A 7,559-nucleotide genomic window follows, 5' to 3' on the forward strand; every position below is an offset into this window, starting at 1 on the left:
AACAAGCCTCGATTAACAACATAGAGCATCAAGTAGGCTTAATCTTCAAGTTACTAGCTGAAGAGGAATTGGGAACTCCATCAAACGCTACTGAATCCGAGGAACACTTAAGCGCCGTCACTTTGCGTTCAGGTGAGAATTTTTCTGGTTTATCTACTATGTTTGACGATGATGCTTTTGTGCAGGACGACTCTTTGAACATAGAGATGGAACCAGAAAAGGAAGAGGTAATTATGATCCCTCTGAAAGACTATCAACAGGAATACACAGTTGATGATGCTGAGTTGCAATTAGAGGAATTTTTGGTGGATTTTCCACAAGTCCCTTCGATGATGGAAGATGAGCATGAGTTATCCAATGAAGAAGTCTTGGAGGAGCTCGAGTTTCTTCTAGCAAGTGAACCAAGACAAGGACTAGAGGAAACCATTGACATTCTTGAAGAAATTGCCCAACCGTCAATCCTTCCAATTGGTGAAACTTCAGCTTTCAAATTGGAAGAGCCCCTAGAGCATCATGACTACATGCAATTATACGTGGAGCGAGTCTTGCCCATCATACTGGCAGTTTGCTTAATAGTCGGGAAGAGAAAATTGACGATTATCCCTCTAAGCGGATACTTGAAGCCATTTGCTTGGAAGAAGGATGGATGCTCGTCAATCCCCACCGTTTACTTTTCACCATGAGTTCAGCTAAGAAGACTCATCACATCAAAAAAAAGCACTTTTGGGAGGCACCCCAAATTTTATTTTATTTCTTTTTCATATTTAATTACTTTTTTTACCCTTTCATTTTGAAACATTTTATTAGTTTTAGTTTTCATATTTTATTTAATTTTTGTTTTAGTTTCGATTTTAATTCCTTATTTTATTATTTGCAGCCACTCCTCTACCACAGACTAGCCAACGCCCTGATATCCCTAATGATGCACCTCTTTTCACTCCGGAGCCATAGTCAGAGCAGTATTAGTTCTTTTTCCTTTTGCATTTCTTATATTTTGTACACTGAGGACAATGTGTCCTTCAAGTGTGGGGTGGGTGATATTTATCCCATCTTAGTTATTTGTTTATTCTTTGTGCAATTTTTTTTGTAAAATTTTGAAAATTTTTCATTTTGTTTCGATGCTCTTACTATTGAATTGATTTTGAAATCCTGTTTATGTCCATGTGATCGGGTAAAACCGATAGTGTTGAGTTTTACGGAAGAGTGTAAGATAATTAGTTTGAGTTTTGCACTAAGTTGCTTTGGTTTATTTAATTCTGTTTTGATGATTTTTGTTTGGAACCTACTCAAAAGCACACTCGTGAGAACTTGAGCCTAAATTGTAAGCATACACTTTATATGCTTGTATTTGTTTCTTGTTGAGAGTGCCAATTACTGTCTTTACTTTTAGAACTTGCTCGGTAATGCTTATGAGGGCCACAAGGAGAGTTTAACACTTTGGTATGATACAGGCACTTAGGTTTTTCATTCTAGCCAAATAGCCTTCATTCGTTTATTGATTCTGTAGATAACCCCTTCTTTTACCATTTTTTTTTATCATAGTCCATTACTACTTAGTTTTATTCTGCTTTGGGTTATGATTTTGCACATGAGTTGTTTTTATTGGGAATTTTTATCTTGGGAATAGCTTTGGAATCTTGTAGCAGCTTACTTCAATCTAAAAAGAAATTCACTCTATTATGTGAATGTTCTTCCCTTATGAAAAAAAGAAAAAAAAGAAAAAAAAAGAAAGAAGAAAAATATATAAAAAGAAGAATAAGAGGGAAAGGTGATGAAAAGAAAGAAAGTAAGTGAGCTAAACATTTTGACTTGATTCCTATTTCCCACCTTGGACTACTATCCATTGTTTACCCCTTATGATTATTGTGACTTGTGTGCAGGTCATGTATTTCATTACAGAACACCATAGGTTCAACTCTGACCAAATTTACCTACCCTTACTTAATCCCCATTACAACCTTTATAAAGACCTCTTGACATGGTTGTTGACTCTCCATAAGTGGTAGGAGTAGGATATTTAAGAGCAAGCATATAGTAAGTAAGGCAGTAGTTGATGCATTGAGCGATTAAACACTATCATTTAAACACTTTGAGTGATTTAGAGTGAATCTGATGAGGAGTTGATTCTGAATAATTTTGTTGAGACAGTATTGTGTGAATTATTGGCATTTTGGTTGTGATACTTGAATTGATTGCTTCTTTTCTTTTTGTTTGACTTACGCTTGTTAAGGATATGTGCAGGAGCTCTCTAACTTGTCTGTCAGTTTAAGTATTGTTCCTTAGTGGTTTATTTTCCTTATTTTACTTTTGATTGCTTGAGGATAAGCAATGAGCTAAGTGTGGGGTTATTTGATGTGCGTAAAATACACACATCTAAATGGGGTTTTTAAAATTGATTTTATGGACATTTGGATGTGAATTGGTCTCAACACTCATCCTATAAGTATGTTTGTGTGCATTAGGTCCAAAAGAGGTCAAAGGATGATAAAGGAAAGAATTGGAGCATAATTGGACGTCAAAGCTGCCGAAATGAGCTAAGTATGCCCATGCGGAAGGTTAACACGGCCGTGTTGGATTTAACACTAGCCGTGTTACCAACACGGCCACCAACACGGCCGTGTTGGATGCGTCAAACATGAAAGAAAAAGAAGCTTTTAGGGAGCACGACCACAGAGAGTAACACGGCCAGGAACACCAGCCCGTGTTGGGTACACGGCCAGGAACACGGCCGTGTTGGCGGCGACAGGGGGAGTTAGTTAAAAGAAAAAAGAGAGGAAAGAAGAAGGCGGCTAGGGTTAGAACGTCCCAAACCCTAATATTTCTCTCTCTAAGGGTTTTCCGAGCTAAAACCAAGAGAAAAGGAGACTTGGATCAAGGTTTCAATCGAATTCCCTTCAAAGATTGAAGATTGGGCAAGGTTCGTCGATTGGTTTTCAAATTGAGCAAGAGAAACAAGGATCGATTCAAGATTGAGCAAGAGGAATTGGGGCTGTTTACTCTCATCCAAGGGAGTAATCGGGTTTTCTCTTCCTTTTTACTCATTGTTGTAATTGAATTCTTGTGGATTTTGATAATGAACATGATTAGCTAGATTGATTTAATCCATTTGGATTTCTTTACTATGTTGGCTTGATATTATATTGTTGGATTGTTTGGGTTAATTTTGTATTCTTCTTGTTTTCAGTATTAACAAGATAATGCATTATTCATGAGACGTTGTGAATTGTGTGTTTAGATTGCTTTGTGTGATTGAGAAGTCCATTTGGCAATTGGAATTTTGAATAGCAAGAACTGGTTAATAATCGCTTAGAGATAAGGATAATTAACTAGCCGGATTAAGAATTAACAAAGCTTAATAGAGGCGGATTAAAGCTTAATGCTAATTTAAGAATCAATCGTTAGGAAGAGATTCCAACTTTAGGTTATTAGGTTTAGGAATCCGGTTATCTTGAGAGAGAAACCGAATTCGGTTAAGAATTCATCCACGGGTAGCATAATTAGACTCACTGATCCTTAATCTTTTGTTTGGTTGCCAACTAGTTTAGATTCCCTTTAGGTTTGTTTTTTTGTCTTGATTATTTCGTTTATCAATCACTCTTGCATCTCCCTTAGGACTTAGCTTGTAGCTATTAGTTAGTTTAGAAATTATTTATTGCTAATTTTAGGTTAATATAACAAAGAACAAAGGAGTAACTCTGGGCTTTCGCTTTCCTGAGGAATACGACCTTGATACTCGCCATTAGTGCTAGACTGCATCGATAGGTGCACTGCCTTAGATTGTAGCTAACACGAGTAGCACACATCAATAGGCTAGACTTAAGGAGGGCTTTTATGTGCTGTATGGCATGCTAGTATATAAACTACTGTGTTTATAGAAAATAATTTGTTCAATAATAAAGTTAAAGAGTGTATGATACACAAATAAGGAAGTTGGCTTCCGAATCCATCTCTAGATCATAGAAACATTACTTATTAGTAAACGTGTCCCGATGAATTACTCGGGTGGCGACTCCCATCTCCGTGCTAGTTTCAATGTCTAGTTAGCGTGTTCCCGACTAGGTTGAAAAGCCTTAAGTGCCGTAGCCGCTAAAGATACTTGGATAAGTGCCTGAAACTGCCGCCCACACATGTTGAACCTTGAGGGATATTAATTCTATTTTGATGATCATAAATAATTAAGATTAAAAAATATTTTGTTTGACTATTTATGTGCAAGGAAAGAAAATTATTTCTTTTAAAACAGGGCAGATTCACATCCGTGAACTTTTATTTGCGATCGATGAAACATCAGTTTCCTAGCTATGAAGAAAAGTTCCCATCCATGAGGAATTCTCAGCTCAAACAATAAAAAGGGCAATAGCGTTCACAACATCCTTCCCGCCTTGAAGAAATGTTAACACCCGTGAAGAATGTTTTCTTCCCAAAACTTGAAGAAACCACAGAAGAAGTCAGGGCCAGCATTCCTAACCATGAAGATGGAAATTCACGACCGTGAATAAGTTTTCCAGTCGTGAAAAAAGATTCACGCCCGTAAAAGATGCCAACACACCAAATCTTCGAGAAAATAAAATAAAGTTCAGGGCCAAATTTCCCAGCCGTGTAATCCTACATTCCAATCATGAATAAAAGTTCCCAGCGATGAAAGCGGACTTTCTAACCATGAAGAATTGTTCATGCCCATGACAGATTCCAGTTTTTCAAATCTATTTTTTGAGCTGATGTTTCACGTCCGTAAACAATTCTTTCCACTTGTGAAGCTGCATTTATGAAGGTTGTTGAAACAACTATTTTCACATTTAATGAGGGTGCAACATCTCTATTTTACTTAGAAGTATTTAAACTTCATTTCTAACTGTTCTAGGTTAAGCAAGAACATTTATTTTGAGCGCCCATTGTGCATTTACTCTCAACAATCTCAAATCTTCATCTCTTTAATCTTGTATTAAAGATTCAAGTGTGAGTTTGAATCTTTGGGTAGTTGAGTATTTAATTCTTGTATTAAAAGCTCAAAAGAAGTAGATTGAGTGTTTGGGTAAGGGATTAAAAGCTCTTGTAACTAAGATTGAAAATCCTAGAGTGGGTTAGAGTGTAAGCCTAGGAAAATACTTAGGTTAGAGTATGAGCCTTTAGGAAAACACTTGGGTTTATTGTTAGCCTTGTAAAATAACACAAATAGAGCTAGGATTGTAATTCTATTTAATAATGGAAATCTTAAGAGAATTTTTGAGGAGTGGATGTAGGCAAGTATTGGTCGAACCACTACAAATTCTTGGTATTCTGAGTTGTTCTTAATTTCCTATTTTGCTTTAATTTATTTTTGGTTTTTTATTTCAACCAATTCACCCCCTCTCTTGGTTGTTACTAGAAGTACAAGAAATAAATCAAAAATAAAAAGTAAAATAAAGAAAAGCAATAAAACTAATTATTAGAACTAATGTACTTTAGAAAATGACTAATAAATAACAAAATTGGCAAAAATCAATAAAGGGGCTCAAAATTCACGAAATAGGAAAATTAGGAATGAACAACCAGCTAGCCACATTATAGAGTCAGTTGGCTCTATTGCACAGTCGATCCGCTCAAGGCTTTTGTTTAGGCTAATTTGGTTCAATTTTGGTGCTCCAACTCTGAGACTCTGGTATTACATGCATAGAACATGTAAATTACGATTAGTACTCAGAAATAACATGTAAAATAACCAATTATTAAGGTAAGAATACATCAAAACAAAAAAAAAGATTAACTTACAATAGACAAATCCCCTAAGCATGGCAATTTCTTAAAAACATGGGAATTAAACTAATCATGCAACTCTAACAAAACCTAATCTAATCATGCCAATACTCATGGATTATCATTAAAGGGAAATAAACCTAGCATGTTAAATTGTTTACATGATTATCATATTCAAAACCTAGGAACAAGATGTTATCCGTTTTAAAAATTCAGAAAATATGCATGGGTAGAAACACATAAGTCATGCTAGAACCTAATCCTAAGCATATATGGCATAAAAAACAATATAAAAAGACAATCATACAATTGCTAATATTTTTCTAATAACAAAGATAAAAAGAACAAAAGAATTAGAAAAGAAGAGAAGGATAATGATGTGAATGCTTTGAAACCCTCAAGTTGTCACCATATGGTGCAAATCCTCGAGTCTCAGGTGATGAGGAGGAAGTTGAATTGAAAATAGGTAGGAATCCAAAGTGTTTTAAGGTTTTTGTGTTTAATTCTTGAGAATGTGTATTGCCTCTTAGAAACTTACTATCATTCTGTTGAGAATTGCCAACCCCTAAGTCTAGCACTTCCTATTCTATTTATAGGAAAACATTTAAGGAAACCCTAAAGGCTTTTGATATACATTCTAATTTTTTTATAAATATCCATAACTAAAAAAAATACTTTTTGGACTTATCAAGAGTGTTTAATGATAATTACTGATAAATACTGAATAAATCATGAAAAATCATTAAGAATTTAAATATTTATTAATAAAATATTCTAGAAGATGTATTTTTTATTTATTTTAACGTTTAAGATTAATAAGTACTTAAAAACGACGTCAGGTTTCAAGTTTAGAGTCGACCGGCTCAATGCAGAGCCGATAAGCTTTGTACATCCGATTCGCCTGTACATAGAGCCTATTGGGTCACGGTTAGAAAATTTTGAGAATTTTTATGATTTTTCTCTGAACTTTCAGAATTTGCAATTTCACCCCTTAAACTTAATTTCTTCTATCAATTTAGTCCAAATTGATTTTAAAAAATAATTTTTGTTCAGTTATTCACAATCCTAATTAGAATTTGACCGTCCTCAAACTCTCAAGACTCAATAAAAGTAGTAACTTTCATCATTGAAATTTCTATAATTCTCTCAATATCAAGATCCGGAAAACGGGTGCTGACAGTTAGCCCCTGACTTGTCGAGATTTATAAGCAAAAAAATGAATAAATCGAGACAAACCATAAATATCAAGGAAACGGTAAAACGAATATGATCGTGAGCTGTAGAAAAGCTACGCTTTGTAGCCCCAAGTTGGTGCAAACTTTCTATCTAACTTTGATTTAGGGACCACACTTGTCTAATTTTAGGGATCACACCCGTCTGGTTTAGGGATCACTCCTGTTTTATCAAAGGATCACGCCTGTTTGATTGAAGGACCATATTTGTTTGATTGAAGGACCATGCCTGTCTGATTTTATGGACCACGCCCAAGGATAAACACCTAGAAAGACTTCTCTCTCACTTTTTTTATCACTTTCCACTTCAGGAGTAATAAAATTATGATTTTCCACTTTGGTATAGTTTCCATTTTCGAGTTTTGGATTTGTATAAGCTTCATCTTGAATCAATAATTTCCACTTCAGGATGTAAATTGACTTCTTTTTGTCTCTAGAGACTAAACTGGTAATTTTCCCGTATGGAGACTAAAATGTAATTTGAAGGCCAAGGACAAAATAATATTTTTGCCTTATATATGTATGTATGTATATATATATATATATATATATATATATATATATATATATATAGATATATGTCGGCATCCATTT

Source organism: Ricinus communis, chromosome 2, assembly GCF_019578655.1.
Source record: "Ricinus communis isolate WT05 ecotype wild-type chromosome 2, ASM1957865v1, whole genome shotgun sequence".
NCBI lineage: Eukaryota > Viridiplantae > Streptophyta > Magnoliopsida > Malpighiales > Euphorbiaceae > Ricinus > Ricinus communis.